This window comes from Polypterus senegalus, chromosome 6, assembly GCF_016835505.1.
Source record: "Polypterus senegalus isolate Bchr_013 chromosome 6, ASM1683550v1, whole genome shotgun sequence".
Lineage (NCBI taxonomy): Eukaryota > Metazoa > Chordata > Cladistia > Polypteriformes > Polypteridae > Polypterus > Polypterus senegalus.
In genome coordinates, this window is record NC_053159.1 from 159,331,596 (window position 1) to 159,349,128 (window position 17,533).

Here is a 17,533-nt window from a genome sequence, read left to right on the forward strand (position 1 = left end):
CAAATTTTAAAGAATGGGTGACTCGGAGGTTCAATGGCTAGTGCCAAGGACCTGGGTTTGATCCCCAGCTTGTTTGCTGTCTATGTGGATTTTTTATATTCTTTTCATATCTGTCCGTCCACAAGGTATGTTGTGTGTTACTAATATGTTGGAATTCTATGAGAAATCAACAACAGCATATGATCAAAGTGGTGCATATTTTATTTTTCTTGATTTTAGGCATTTGATAAGGTACTAAATGAGAGATTAGTGATCAGACTAAAACAAGTGCGAATTCAGGATACATTGTGTAGGTGGTGTGGCCACCAAGGGGTGCTCCAGCTCCCCAAATACCCAACACAAAGGCTCAGACACAAGTATGAAATGAATAGAAAAGTTTTATTCATGGGAAACTCCTAATTGTTTCCCACGCCACAATCACAGTCCCAAACAGCAAACATAAATCTCTGTGTCACTGCCTCCTGTGCTCCTCCCAGAAAGCTTTGTCTTCCTTTCTCCTGATTCTGGCTGCCTGAACTATAGCAGGCAGCTACTCTTATTTTATTTATCTGGTGTTCCCAAGGCTTGGCCCAGGTAGTAGGCCCCCAGACCTTGCAGCATCTCCTGGTGGTACCTACAGAACCCAACAGGTTTGAGCCAACAAACTCCAAGTCCCATGATGACCTGTGGTAATGCATGGCAATGCTGCAAACCAGGTGGGCTGCCATCTAGTGCCCTGGGGGAGACAAAGCCCTATGCAAGTTGCCTCCCCACAACCTTCCACACTGTGGGTGTCCCAGGCAGTGCCCTTCACAGTGGGTACAAAAGTGGCTCAAACACAGGAAGAAAAGGGTTATGGTGCATAGAACGTTTTTAGAATTAGGTGATGTTAAAATGTGGTGTCACTCAGGGGTCAATGTTGGAGGTGCTGCTTTTTTTAATATACAGTGTGGTATAAAGGTGTCATCCGCTGTACTTGGGTCCCAATCCAGGTGGTTCATTATGTGGTGTGTGCGACAATGTGCTATCAGTGCATGCCCCCAACCTATAAATGACCTGGATAGGAATATAAATAACCAGATTGTTAAATTTACCGACTATACCAAACTAGGTGGAATGGCAGCTAATCTAGAATCAGCTGAATCATTACAGAGGTAGTTGAACAGAATACTGTTTTAGGCAGGGATGTAGCAGATGAAATTTAATGTAAGAAAATTTAAAGTATTACATGTATATGTAGGAAGTAGAAATGTTAGATATGAATACACAATGGGCAGTCTGAAACACGAGAATTCAACTTATGAGAAGAACCTAGGAATCATACTTGATTTATCACTACCTATATGTAGTCAGTCTACAGAAGCCATTAAGAAGGCTAGTTAAGGTTAAACTAGATAATGAGACCTCGTTTAGAGTACTGTGTGCAGTTTCAGTCTCGAGACTGCAAAAAGGACAGAGCAGCACTAAAAAATGTCCAGAGAAGAGCTACTAGGCTGATTCATCGACTGCCGGGTAAGTATTATGGGAAAGATGAAAGGAGATGACCCTTTTTGGTTAATACAAATGGAGATTAAGAGACAGCTTTGAGTGAAGTGCAGTGGATTGAAGCTGCTTAAAATGAATTTAATAAGAACACAGGGACACAGGTAGAAACTTGTTAAGAGTAAATTTTTCAAAGAGTTTTACTTCACACTGAGAACCATAGACACATAGGATTAATTACTAAGTAGTGTGGTTGACAGCAGGACTCTAGGGACATTCAAAACTTGACATGATGCTATTTTGGAGAAATAAGGTGGACAAGATTGATAAACTTTGTCGGCCTGAATGGCCTGTACTCATCAAAATTGTTTCCAATGTTCTACTGTGAATTTTCTTCACCTACTCAGTTTTTTTCTCTCTATCTTAGGCTTATTAATTTGCATTTGTGTGTGGTGGCATGCGAGTATAGATGGATTGATGCCCTAATATAGGAATGATTCCTGCTATACACCTAGTAATGATAAGACTGCAAACATGTAAAGGAAAAAGAGCTTTCAGGAAATATTCCACTAGTGTTAAATCACAAGCTGTCATCTTACATAAAAAGAGTAAGGTAAATATACAGCACCATGTACTTTGGAAGTGCAAAGTTTAAGAACTATAAACTCATAATCAGTTGGGTACTATGCAGTCAACATAAACTGAACAATATAATGCTTTTAAGCATTTTCCTGTACTATTCTGCCTACTGAACTGGAATATTACACTTTGAATAAAAAAGGAGCATACATACCTATATTGTGAGTGCTTCAAATCTTTTAGGGCTTTTCAGGTTTGATTTAGTGCTTTATACTTACCAAAAAGGAAAATTATGTACAAAATACTCAAGATTTTTCAAGGATCTTTATTAATTTATTTACCAATCTGTTTCCTAATCTAATTATTTAAATCAGGATTGCATGGTCTATTCTGGTGACTTTGGGCACAAGGCAGAAACCAACCCAGGATTGGGCTCAAGTTGGAATAATTTATAATAATAATAATTATTATTATAATAATTCATTACATTTATATAGCACTTTCCTCAGTACTCAAAGCGCTATCCACACAGGGAGGAACCAGGAAGCAAACCTACAATCTTCCACAGTCTCCTTACCGCAAAGCAGCAGCACTACCACTGCACAACCTGTGAGGACATATAACATAACATAGAATAACAAAATATTCTGAAACCCATTTAATCAAATTCACAGTCATGGGGTGAGCACTATTTCAGCAAAAAACCCCAAAAACCCTAAATGGGGTGCCATTAAGACTGGTTTATGTCAGTGATAAATTTCAATTTGTGTTAGTTAAAATTTCTATCAACTGGTATTACCTGCCACCTGTCAATCCGTTTACTGCACCTACCTACACTAATTTTAGGGCTGTAGGATCCCCGAGTCTGTTACAGCAGTGCAGGGCACAAGGAAAGAACTAACACTGGCTGGCATGCTTGCCACTGCAGAGCTTAACATCCAAAGTTGCTCAGTCAAATACTTCACAGCAAGGCAATAGTGACAAGTGGACACATAGATGGGATTCTCCAAATAATACTAATCCAGAAATGACAATGCTATGTGCAAGTTACCCTTAAATAAAAAAAAATGTATAAAAGGAAAATATTTAAAGGCAACGCTATGTTTTAGCAATAATTTGCCCTGGAAACTTGTACTGTTAAGTGTAAGAGTAGTTGAGCACAATAACGGCTGCTGTTGCATCATCCAGGTGGATGTTACATAGTGGTGGTGGTTGAAGTGGCTCTCTACACCTGAGAAGCAAGAAGAGTACTATGTAATGAATTAATTAATAATTATTTCATTTGGTTCCGGTTTTAATTAGGGATGTATGTGTAGGTGGGCATGATGATGGACTGGCACCCCTTGCAGGATTGGTTCTTTCCTTGCACCTAATGCTATGAAGAGAATCTCTAGTACCCAGTAACAAACTGGATTAACAGTCTGGGAATGTTATAATATGCTATGGACATATGTAAAACTAGCCCAATTCCTCAGCATTGTCTGGGTATATTTGTATAATGGGTTAAGGTAAAAAACGTAATATTGATGTGTATTTTTAAAATGTTGTCCCTTTTGTCAATACTGCAAGGGTCCTAACCATTGTCTAGTCTCCTTCTCCGTCAACATCACTGCTCTCGAGTCCAGAATTTGTTCTTTTTGTATGATTGGATTCCATAATTGTGGCACCTCCTTTCTGGGTTTGAACAATGGACACTACCTCTTTGTATTTATTTATTTAATGTGGCTTCATGAACAAATGTCTAATCCCACATTAATAAACTGCATGGCTGTCTGAATAATTGAATTCATGGACTGCAGAAAGCATCTAAGGTGGCTTGGGAGTCACTGGAGTTGGCAGACTTTGTATTATTACAGGAGACGGATCCAGCAATGGTACTCAATAAAGTTGTACAAATTATTCAAAGCTGATTCATTCAACATTGATTTAAAATTGCTACAAATCATGAGAACGTATTGGCATCAAAGTCTAAAATTTTAAGTGTTTCATCTTGTGAATGTGAATGTTTTCCATCAATAAACAGTGCAATTTACTAATATCATCCTCCCTTGTTCACAATCTACCATATTCTGAACAGCAACTCTGCATGTGCTATTATATTACGTTTCATTTTATTTCATCATGGCTTATCTCCATCACACATAGTAATGATAGGCAGGGTACAAAAACATTTAAAAAACTTAAGGTTTGCTTTGATAAAAAATGTAGTGTCATCATCTCATTTAGATAGTGATGTTGCAAATTTGGAACTGTAAAACTCACTGAAAAGAGTATTTTTAACTTTTAGAAGTGCTTTTGAGGGTTTAAAGAAAGGAACATTAGTCGTTATGGGTTTGGCAACACCATATTCCCCTTTACGACCTGTACAATTCTCAGACAAAGGTCCAGATGAAAATAAGTGACAAAGAACTAATTTGGAAATTCATGGCTAAACATGACACATGAAGGGAAAAAAAGAAGTACACTTAGACTGAAGAGATAATCCTATGAGACAATAAAAGTATTATCCAGAAGAAAACCCTGTATCTGTGGTTTTAGATGAGATCCCTCTTTGGCCTGTATAAACCTTAGTGTCCTCTCATCAGCATAATGGGAATTGTAGTCCCTGTGTCACCACCGTGCTTTGGGTTGGCCCCTTTTATTACAACCCCTCTCTCCGATATGCCATAAAGTCTATATTTTAAGTTGGACCAACACAATGCTCATGCAAAATTTCATTAACATGGATTAAGCTAATCTTGCATGACTGGCAAAGGAACAAATAGAATATAATTTTATTTATTTAGATATAGTGTTATCAATTTTAAAAAGCACTCTACAAAAAAAGCATAAGCATCAAATATAAATTTAAATTCCAATATAAAGTACAATAACTAAAATGAATGCCTATCAATCAGTCTTCATTCTAGAAAACATCGTTTATAGAGCACAACACAAAACTGCACTTTATAATCCAAACAAGAATACAATTTGTAGCAGCATTAAAAAGGACAAATCTTGCAATACAATTCAAACTACAAGGAAACAAACTCTGAGTCTGCCCAAGTAGACATATCGAGAGCTGGCAACACAACAGACACCGAAGAATCCATTAAGGAATAAAGGTACAGACAGAGCTGAGTAAGATGCTGGAGAGAAAAGAGAAAAGAAAGGTTCACAACAGACCTAGGGAGCCTCTGCCATTCTGATGACATACTTTTTAAAAATTTGCTTCTATTAGATAGGTAAAAAAATACTACTGAACTCATTACATTTTGTGCAATAATTATTTTATTAGCATTCTTTTCAGAAATAATAACAGATATCTGAATGATATGTGAAATGTGAAATTCAAAAGTTCATTTTCAACAAAGCATAGAACATCATTATTTCCACCCATTTGTTATTTTACAATAAGCAAAATCAGCTTTCATTCTACTATGAAAAAGCACCATAAACATTAGCAGTGGATCTGTGGTTATTGTATTCCCCATTATATTACCCCTGTTTTCAAAATTACGAGTTTAACTTGGCTTAGCAAAAACTTACTAAGCAGACATTTCTTTTTGTGTTTTGTACAGACATCAATTCCAAAAAAAAAGAATTTCTGAAAAAAAGAATTACAAGTTTAGACAATAATGAAACGTTGCTTGTTGTTTACAAAACAAACAGATTCCATTACTTGAACCAAGGGTTTTCAAAAAGAGAATTAGTGACAACCTCTACATGCATAATTCTCCACTGCAAGGCCCCATTTTTTTCCTGGGGGTTTTATTAAAATGTCTCCATGCAGGAGTAGCAATAAACCTTTAAAAGATCGATTGATAGATAGATAGATAGATAGATAGATAGATAGATAGATAGATAGATAGATAGATAGATAGATAGATAGATAGATACTCCTCTGACAGAGCCAGGTGTGGCATCCAGGGACCCCTGCACTTCCAGGCTCCACTTCCCATGAACCCCTGCAAATGTACAAGCTGTGATTCCTCCAGAAGACCACTGACACCTAACTTATGGGGGATGGAACTGCTCCTGGCCTCTGGCTTCTGCTCTTCTATCCATCCCCTGGCACCTTCTAACTTGGCAAGATGTCATGCCGTCATCCAACCGGGATGCCTGTCTGCCCTTCGTGGCATTCACAATACATACACTGTATTTGTACAATGCCTAAAAGAATGCCATGGACACCAATAAAGGGGAAAAAGCCAAGGTAATGGGTTTCATAAACTATTTAAGATGGTGATTTTTCTAGCTCCTCAGTAACCAAGATAGATAGATAGATACTGTAGATAGATAGATAGATAGATAGATAGATAGATAGAAACTGGGTCTATTTAAGAACTGTAATAAAACTCCAATCAAACTCAAAAACAATAAAAAAGCAAATCACTTCTGCAAGAAAAGAATGGATTGAGAAGTGAGCCTTGCATTCCTCAAAAGGAAAGGTGGCACTCACTAATTGAATTGGGGCCTTCCTTGTCCCTCATTATCTTGCTTTTTTCTCTGCAGCCCAGGGAAAGGAATAAATTACTGTTCCTCACCAGTCTGGATGACAGTTGCTGTATGAGCAACAAAGAGAGACCGTCTAGCTCCTTGAAAGCTGCCTGTGAACTCAGCAGGCATTGTATGTGACTTAATGTGGACTGATCTTGTGTGATTGTAAGGCTGAGAGACATTATTGATTGAATGTATCTAACTGTGTCAATTAACAATAAAACTAGCTAAGTCCTGCCTGAATAGAATATTTATTTTTCACTTTATGTATGCTATATCCCTTGTTACTGCTGTTCAGTCTGTGAAGGTGCTTAATTAAAAAAAGAAGAACATGTTTTCTTGGACCCTTTCCAGTTGTACCAGAACCTCTACACAGTCTTAACACTACCCATAGCACCTTTACAGGATATTACAAGAAGAATTATATTCACCAAGAGACAAGCAGTGACCAGCTTTCAAATATTCAGAAAGTCTTTCTATTGCAAAGCCAATTCACATTACTAAATGTGCAATATTTAAACAGTTCTAGTGGCTGATTCTACAAGTTTTGTACTTTGAAAACATAAAAGAAAAACTAACACCAATAGATTATTAATCATTTTCATTTAATTAGATGACAGTGGGTGGCACAGTGGCACAGTGGTAGCACTGCTGCCTCGCAGTTAAGAGACCCGGGTTCGCTTCCCAGGTCCTCCCTGCGTGGAGTTTGCATGTTCTCCCCATGTCTGCGTGGTTTTCCTGCCACAGTCCAAAGGCATGCAGGTTAGGTGTATTGGCGATCCTAAACTGTGCTTGGTATGTGGGTGGGTGTTTGCGTCCTGCCCAGGATTTGTTCCTGCCTTGCGCCCTGTGTTGGCTGGGATTGGTTCCAGCAGACCCCTGTGACCCTGTGTTAGGATCTAGCATGTTGAATAATGGATGGATGGATAGGTGACTGTGCATTACATTGTTTTGCTACTCTAATTTTTGCTGCCCTTGTTTCATTGATTTCATTGCAGATTTTAGAGGTATGACATTCAAACTCAGCAGTCACACAACCCCAGGGGTGCCTCGCCAGAATGTTTGGCAAAATATTATTAATAAATTGGCTATTTAACTATTTACTTTTGTTAAATCTTCATTCATTCAGTACATTCTGTTCGCTTAACCCTTATCAGTTACATTGTAAAAGTCTCTGTTGCCAGGTTGCTGTCTGAGAGAGCTCTGTTCTACTCAAAGACATGATCTCAGTGACTCACTCTATGGCACATACAATATTAGAACAATTAGAACAATTAGAACAATCTAGACGAGAACAGGCCATTCAGCCCAACAAAGCTCGCCAGTCCTATTCACTTGCTTCCTCCAAGAAAACATCAAGTCGAGTTTTGAAAGTCCCTAACGTCTTACTGTCTACCACACTACTTGGTAACTTATTCCAAGTGTCTATCGTTCTTTGTGTAAAGAAAAACTTCCTAATGTTTGTGCGAAATTTACCCTTAACAAGTTTCCAACTGTGTCCCCGTGTTCTTGATGAGCTCATTTTAAAATACAAGTCTCGATCCACTGTACTAATTCCCTTCATAATTTTAAACACTTCAATCATGTCACCTCTTAATCTTCTTTTGCTTAAACTGTAAAGGCCCAGCTCTTTTAATCTTTCCTCATAATTCAACCCCTGTAGACCTGGAATCAGCCTAGTCGCTCTTCTCTGGACCTTTTCTAGTGCTGCTATGTCCTTTTGTAGCCTGGAGACCAAAACTGCACACAGTACTCAAGATGAGGCCTCACCAGTGCATTATAAAGGTTGAGCATAACCTCCTTGGACTTGTACTCCACAGATCGTGCTATATAACCTAACATTCTGTTAGCCTTCTTAATGGCTTCTGAACACTGTTTGGAAGTTGATAGCTTGGAGTCCACTATGACTCCTAAATCCTTCTCATAAGGTGTACTCTCGATTTTTCGACCGCCCATTGTGTATTCAAACCTAATATTTTTACTTCCTATGTGTAATTTTACATTTACTGACATTAAATTTCATCTGCCACAAATCTGCCCAAGCCTGTATGCTATCCAAGTCCTTCTGTAATGATATAACGGATTCCAAATTATCTGCTAATCCACCTATCTTGGTATCATCTGCAAACTTAACCAGCTTGTTACTTATATTCCTATCTAAATCATTTATATATATTAAAAATAGCAGCGGCCCTAGCACTGACCCCTGTGGAACACCACTCTTAACATCGCCAGTTCTGATGAGGTTCCTCGCACCATCACCCTCTGCTTCCTGTGTCTGAGCCAATTCTGCACCCATCTAAAAACATCACCCTGAATTCCCACTTCTTTTAACTTGATGCCCAACCTCTCATGTGGCACCTTATCAAATGCTTTCTGAAAGTCCAGATAAATAATATCATAAGCTCCACTTTGATCGTATCCTTTTGTTGCCTCCTCATAGAATTCCAACATGTTAGTAAAACACGACCTCCCCCTTCTGAACCCATGCTGACTGTTCAGAATAACTCCTGTCCTTGTCATGTGTTGCTCAATCTTATCCTTAATAATTCCTTCCATTAATTTTCCTGTGATGCTTGTTAAGCTTACTGGCCTATAGTTGCTTGGATCTGCCCTGTCACCCTTTTTATATAATGGGATGATATTTGCCATTTTCCAGTCCTTTGGAATCTCTCCAGTGCACAGTGACTTCCTAAAAATATGTGTCAAGGGTTTATATATGTACTCACTAGCCTCCTTAAGAACACGAGGATAAATATTATCTGGGCCTGGTGATTTGTTTGATTTCATCTTATTTAATCTGAGCAGCACTTCTCCCTCTACAATTTCCAAATCCCTCAGTACCTCCTTAGTAGTTGTGTTTACCTCTGGCAGGTTATCCACTTGCTCACTTGTAAACACCTCAGAAAAATGTAAGTTTAGGGCATCTGCTATTTCATTGTCTGTATCTTTTAATTCCCTTTACTATTCCTGATGAACTTGACCTCCTCCTTAACTGTTCTTTTACTACTAAAATACTGAAAGAATCTCTTGGGGTCTTCTTTCGCCTTATCTGCTATATTCCTCTCCAACTGTCTTTTAGCCTCTCTGATATCCTTCTTAATGGTTGCCCTCATGTTCTCATCGCCTACGGTTCTCTTTGCAGTCATTAGTCTTATATGCCTTATACAGCAGTTTTTCCTTTGCAACTTCTTTTTAAATCTTTATTAATCCATCGTGGAGATTTTTTAGTTTCCTATTACTTCCAAATTTAGGTATGTATCTGTCCTGCATTACATGTAAAACATTTTAAACCTGTTCCACTGCTCCTCGACTGTCTCCACATTTAAAAGCTTATCCCAGTCTATCCTACTTAGACTTTGTCGCATCTGCTCAAAATTAGCCCTACTAAAGTTCAACTTAACAATTTTAGTCTTTGCATCTGTACTCTTACAAAATACTGAGAATTGTATTACATTATGGTCACTTGACCCTAGTGGTTCAATCACCTCTACACCCTCAATTCTATCCTGATTATTACAGAATACTAAATCCAGATAGGCTTCACCCCTTGTTGGTGCTTTAACATGCTGTGTTAAAAACAGTCGCGATTACTTCTAAAACTCCTGCTCTTGTGCTCCTCCATCTGTAAGGTTATCCCAGTTAATATTTGGATAATTAAAGTCCCCACTGACTATAATATCCCCTCGTAAACTTGCCTTTTGATATTACTAAAAGATGTGTGTTGAAATTACTGTCTGAATTGGGTGGTCTATAACACACTCCTAAAATGAGACCTTTTCCCTAATATTTTCCAGGCGAAGCCACATGTCCTCACTAAGATGGGGCTCATCATCCAACTGAAGATGACTTACATTTAATTCCTGTTTGGCATAAACAGCAACCCCACCTCCTTTTCTGTTCTGTCTATCCTTCCTAAAAAATGTGTATCCCTCTATGTTACACTCATCCCCATCTTTGTTATTTAGCCAGGTTTCCGTTATTGCTATAATATCATAATTGTGCTCTGCTACATACAACTCCAACTCACTTACCTTATTTTTGATACTTCTAGCATTAAGGCAAGCTATTTTTAATGTGTTAATCCTTCTATCTTTACGTGTTTGCTTAAAATTTACATTACTATGCATTTTTATTTCTACACCATTGTTTGTTCTTCCATGTATAGATCTAAATCTGGCCTGTCCTAAACTCCCTGCCCCCCCATTCCCTAGTTTAAACAATCCTCGACTAGCCTACACATACGCCTCCCCAATACATTGGTGCCCCTCCGGTTCAGATGTAACCCGTCACGGCGGAACAGGTCCCATCTGTTCCAAAAGGAGTCCCAATGCCCCATAAACCTATACCCTTCTACCCTGCACCAAGATTTGAGCCACGCGTTAAGCCTTCTAATCTCCTCAATCTTACCTGGACTGGCGTGGCACAGGCAGAACTTCGGAGAAGACTACCTTGTCAGTTCTGCTCCTCAGCTTGGTACCTAACTCTTTGAATTTGGATCGCAGAACTGACAGACTACCCTTATGTATGTCATTTGTTCCAACGTGGACAATGACAACTGGATCCACCCGCTCTGGCCAAGAGCCTATCCACCCTTCCAGGAGGTCTCCCACCTGTGCTCCCGGAAGGCAACACACCGTCAGAGACTCTCTCTCTGGAGCACACCTGCGCTTCAATCCCCCTAATGATTGAGTCCCCAACTATCACTACCTCTCTCTTTTTGGGAACTGGTTTTGAGGTGGCCCGTTGGGGCTCCTCAACCCTGCCTACCACCTCAGAATTATCAGAGTCACCGTCCAGCTCCGCCAGGACATGATAACGGTTAGACACTTCTAATTCTGGGGTTGATGCCCCCGGACAGTGTGCACCCTTTACCTTACGCCTTGCGACCGTGACCCACCTATTCCTACCTGTCTGGTCTGGAATCTCCTCCGCGCCACCTTAGGGGTGCACACTATCTCTAAAGGACACCTGGGCCAAGTCCGCCAATTCTCTATTACAACGCAGGTCAGCCAACTCCTCCTCCAGTTCAGCGACCCTGAGCTCGAGGTGCTGGATCAGCTGGCATCTCTTGCAGATGTAGCCCTCATAGACAACTTGCTCTTCCAAACCATCATCTAAAAGTTCCAACATCCAACAGGACTTGCATTGCACTGGCCTCATTATTAAAATTTGATTTGGGATTACTAAGCTGCCTTAACTATTTTTTTTTTTTTCTTAAAATTAAATTTCTTCTTCTTTCAGCTGCTCCTTAACTTAAATGGTAACACTAAGATCTGCTACAGATATTTTACACCTTTTCCCCCTTAAGCTCCTGTACTGTTCTCCCTCTCAGCTGCCTGCCTTTCTATGAGGTTAACTTTACTTTTCTCTGTCTCTTCTAGCTTTGCGCTCTTCTTACTTATAAGCTCTTCACTCGCACTGTTTGTATTCCCCCGTATTAATGAACCAATACGCTGTCGCCCACTTAACTGTTCTGCCTCTGGACCGCTAAGGACTGTTTAATCTAAAATAAACAAATAAATAAAACTTTACTACCTTATTTGCTCCTACTGCTCCTTGTGCCTGATCGGTGTCTTAACGCAGGCCGCTTACCTGCGCACTACTGAGTTTCCACCTTTTACTGCTTTGAAGTCAGCCGCGGCCTTTTTTTCTTTTCCTTTAAACTAAGGAATCGCTGTTACGACGACGCGGTTATTTATTTACAAATGCCGATATCAGTTACTGCTGCTTTCTACCCTGCCGCCTCGATGCTAATTCAAATACAGATAACAAGAAAAGAACAAGTACAAGTACAAATAACTTTTCCAAGCGCACTTCCAAACACCCAGCTACTTTTGCTCTTGTGCGGGCAAAAAAAAAACCTTCTAAAGGGAAAAAAGCTTTAAAAAATTCCCACACGGTTCCTTAGAGGCAACCAAAACCCAAGTTTTTAAGAGCAAAATGTATTTTTTTAATGTAAATCTCACACCACAGAACAAACCAACACTCTCAACAGACTCTAGCGTTTGCAAAGCACACGTCAGCACAAAGCACACGTGACTCTCAGCTCTGAGCACCCTCCTCTCCGTAGGACACGTTTCCAACTGAGCAATATGAAACAGACTGGCTAACAGTTGTGACATTTGATTGTCCATTGAAATCTGTGATATTTAGGCTAAAGTAAATTAAGCAAAGAGACGTGAATCATATCATTACTACAAGGAATATCAGCATGATTATTTTTTCTGCTCTCACAGTTAAGGTGTATGTGTTATGGCCACTATGGGGCTTTAACAGACCCCTTCAAACTCCAGACACCACCACTCTGACTCCAGTCTAGTTACAGAAAATCATTTTATTTTAAAGCAAATACCTCTCCACTGGCTTCATCGCAATGAGCACAATTCCTGATCTTTCCTTTACTCTTCCTAGGAAAGCTTTTTCCCCCGCCTCCTGATTCCCTGCACAAGGTCCAAACTGTTTTCTGAATTTTCTGTAGAAAGCACTTCTGGGTCAGGTGGAGCCTCGTTGGGTCAGTGGGATTCACCTTCCAATTGCCCCCCCTTGTGGTACCGATAGTACCCAAGAGGACAGCCCTTATAGAACCACAACTCCCATGCTGCCTTGTGAGTGTCTAGACAGAAGCTTGTCAAAAGGGATGCTGCCACGCAGTGTATTGGGAATATGAACATTGGAGGCACTCTCCCACTGTCCTTCATTCGTACTGATGTCCCAGCTAAGTAAGGAATTCTCATCCAGATCCCTACGGACATTACTAGCTGAAGCCTATTTAGAACCTTAGGCGGAAGGAGATGGATGGAAAGCGCCTCATATTGTCCATAGCAGGTAATCAGTATTAGACTTCAACGACAGCCCCTCGGTGTCCAGAGCACACGTCCCTTCAGTTACATAATCGGTGCTCCTCTGTGTATGTACCACAGAATTTACAGAGTGGGAGCCTTAGCTTTTGTAAATAGTGTGCAAACAGTATTACTAGACTTTGATAACTTGTCACCATCGGCGTCAAGAGTGTCCAGATTTTACTTACATGACTGATATCCCTCTGTGTACATACTGCGGAATTTACTGAGCGCACACCCCTTTGTGTTTATAAGCAGAACACAAACAGTATTACTAGACTTCATTGACCGGGTTGGGTTAAGGAATCCTATAATAAGGCAATATGAAGCTATAGTGGAAGACTAAAAATTAATCAGAAAAAGCTTTACAGCAGCTGCATGCAAATGTTTTTCCTAATAATTAGTGCAAGTGTGTCTGTGTCCCAGAGGTAGCAGTTAAGATAAGCCTTGAGTCTCCCATATTGGATTAGACAATAATTAAAAATTGATGGCTGGATATATATTGCTGGGTGACACAGTGACAGAGTAAGCAGCATTGCAGCATTAGAACACCTACAACATTGCTTGATTCTCAGTTTGGTACAAAAAGGACATAGCAGCTCTAGAAAAGGTCCAGAGAAGAGTGACTAGGCTGATTCCAGGTCTACAGGGTTTGAATTATGAGGTAAGATTAAAAGAGTTGAGCCTTCACAGTTTAAGCAAAACAAGATTAAGAGGAGACCTGATTGAAGTGTTTAAAATTATGAAGGAAATTAGTACAGTGGATTGAGACTGTTATTTTAAAAAGAAGAGAACACATCAAGAACACGGGGACACAGTTGGAAACTTGTTAAGGGTAAATTTCGCACAAACATTAGTAAGTTTTTCTTTACACAAAGAATGATAGACACTTGGAATTAGCTACCAAGTAGTGTGGTAGACAGTAAGACATTAGGAACTTTCAAAACTTGACTTGATGTTTTTGGAAGAAATAATTGGATAGGACTGGCGAGCTTTGTTGGGCTGAATGGCCTGTTCTCATCTAGAGTGTTCTGATGTTCTAAAGGTTCCCTTCTGCAAACAATGTGCATACCCTCCAAGTGTTAATATTAGTTTTCACAGCAAATTTTGGTGTCCACTCATATACTAAGATATGCTGCTATGGCTGACTGTGGACTGGTGCAGTCTGACTCTGTTTTGATGTATGAAGCCTGAAATGGACTAGTATGCCATGAAACACTGATTCCTTGTATGCCCCTATCGATAAAATTTCTTGTTTTCTGTAATACTATACCAAAAAATATGAGTTAAGGAAATATGTGTGTTGGCACTATGACTGGAGTTTATCCAGGCAGCATAAAGTGCCAGCTAGGAGACATACTTGACAGAGCACCAGTCAATCACAGGATACACACGTGCATTCCCACACTGGGCCATTTGAGATGTGTCAGTCCACCTGGCACACTTGTCTTTAGGGATGTTCAGGGAAAAACTGAGTACCTGAAGAAAAACTTAAACAGATAGGTAGAATTTGCAAAAACAAATAATTATGTATGGGATTTGAACCCATCACAGTGGATGTACGAAGCTGCAGCACAGACCAACACACTAGTCCTGATAAACTTTATTAGAATTACCTATAAATTACTCCTCAGTCAGAATTCTGTTGTCATGGATGAGTCCTTATTAATTGTTGTCAACATCTGAGCCTGGCATCATAGCTTTACTTCTCAGACCAGTTTAGTAGCCATCATAATGGGATTAATGTCATGAACTGCAGACATTTTCACACCAAAAGAGGGTGTTAGGCCACCAGACAACTTCACAAGCCATACCTGGCCTCACCTCAAAGTGTTTGATTTCTGGCTACACAGAATTAAATGTATAAAAGCTTGAAATATCTAAGTGCCTTTCAAGAGAAGGAGAAATCATAAACCCTTAGCTTGGAGAGACAGAGTACTAAAAGAATCTGTATACTGTAGAATTAAGGTATTTGTTAAGCAAAAGAGACAAATAACAAAAGTTCAAAAAAAGGAGCAAAAAGATTCAGCCTCAGATGTAGACAGAGCGGAATTACACCTAAAAGTCTACAGATGAAATTGTCAGTGAAGGGTCTCCAAGCTACAAAAATCCTACAGAAGGCACAGAGCCAGCCGCTAAACAAACGGGTGAGACAAACTAACTTTACTATTGATGTTTTGAAATCTAAAGAGGAGCAGATCCAACAAAGGCTTTCATCGCTTTTAGATGAGAAAATACTTCAACAGGTGATAGAATTCACTGAGAAGGCTTGTCTAGCAAAGCACGAAAAGTCTAAGACCAGGCAGCAGAGGAAGTTTGATCTACTTTTGGGGTGCCAGAAACATCAGCATATGATATGGAGTGTCCTCTACAGCCAACAGAGTGAAGGATGCCAGACACAAACCGAGGATTTGGACAAGTAGGTGAAGAATCTGTCTGACAGTCAATTCACCACAGCAGAAAAAAACATCCTTGCTAAAGGGTTAAACTTTGCTGTCACACCGAAACAAATCCCGCTAGTGGAACTGATCTCAGCCACAGAGTCAGCAATCGGAAATAACAACATTGCAGAGGTGGAAGCGAAGCAACAGCGGATAAAAGTTTCGGCATGTCTCAGCAATGCTAAGCCCCCTGCACCCAATATTAGTATTGAGGAGAGGAAGGCTCTCATGGCACTTAGTAAGGAGGACAACATCATCATCCTTCCGGCAGACAAGGGGAGGTGCACAGTATCGCTAAACCAGATGGACTATCATGAAAAAATTTTGTCACTGCTTAGTGACAAAAACACTTACAAACTCCTAAAACAAGATCCAGGTAGTGGTTACAGGAAAAAGGTGATAGATTGTCTCAAGCAATTAGTGCATATACCCTGGGAAAGCTACACCAAGTCTGTATGGTTTACCGAAGATACTTAAACAGGTTGCACCGTTAAGACCCATTGTCTGCATGATCAATTCAGTTACATATAACATCTCAAAGTTCCTACCCGCTGTCCTCAACTCGTTGGTAGGCAGCTCACAACACCATATTTGGATTTTGTGGAGAAGGTGAGAGATGTCATTATGGAGGCAGATGACACAATGGTCTTGTATGATGTGTCATCTCTATTCACTTGCGTTCCAGTTACGGAAGTAGTTGAGGTGGTCCATAAGAGATTACAGGATGACCACACACTCAAAAAAAGGACCACTCTCAGCACCGACCAAGTGTGTCTGCTTTTGGAACTGTGTCTTCAATCCGCATATTTCATATACAAAGGCCAGTACTATAGGCAGAAACATGGGTGCGTTATGGGTTCCTCAGTTTCACCTACTGTGGCCAATCTGTATATGGAAGAATTGGAAAAGGGGGCACTATTATCCTATCCTGGAACACCACCAAGCCATTGGTTCAGGTATGTGGATGACACCTGGGTGAATATCAAATCTCAGGAGGTACCACAATTCACTGACCACATCAACTCAGTGGACAAACACATCCAGTTCACCAGGGAGGATATGAAATGAGACAGGCTAGCTTTCTTAGATTGTGAAATTTCCATCAGCAACGGGGGACATTTGAAAGTTGATGTTAACGTAAACCAGCGCATACAGATCAGCATTTAAGGTTTGACTCTCACCGTCTGCTACAGCACAAAATAGGTGTCATCAGGACTCAACAACGCAGAGCAAACACCATACCCAAAGACACAGCGGTCAGGGAAGCAGAAGATCATCATATCAAAAAAGCCCTGAGTAAATATGGTTATCCCAGCTGGACTTTTGTCAAAGCAGGGAAGACACCTAAAGAATGTTCTAAGCAATCCAGGAGAGAGGAAGGACAACCGCTGCCTAAGCAAAAACCTTTGGTGATCCCTTATGTGTTAGGAGTATTGCAACAGCTGAGATGCATTTTTTCAAAACACCAGGGGCCTCATGCATAACACCGTGCGTAGAATTTGCACTATAACATGATGTAAGCACAAAAGTCGAAATGTGCTTATGCACAGAAAAATCCAGATGTAGGAATCTGTGCGTACTCCAACTTTCACGTTCTTCCGCTACATAAATCCCGATCAGCGTGAAAAGTAATGCATGTGCACGCACCTGCTGTCCCACCCCTATTCCTCCCAGAATTACGTCTCTTTGGATATGCAAATCAATATAAATAGCCCTTAAGCTTAGCGTTCT

General features: G+C 40.1%; 1 pseudogene; it reads left to right on the forward strand.

Moving 5' to 3' along the window:
• The first annotated feature begins 1,376 nt into the window (after positions 1-1,376).
• Positions 1,377-17,533, forward strand: part of LOC120530672 — a 44,037-nt pseudogene continuing 27,880 nt past the window's right edge.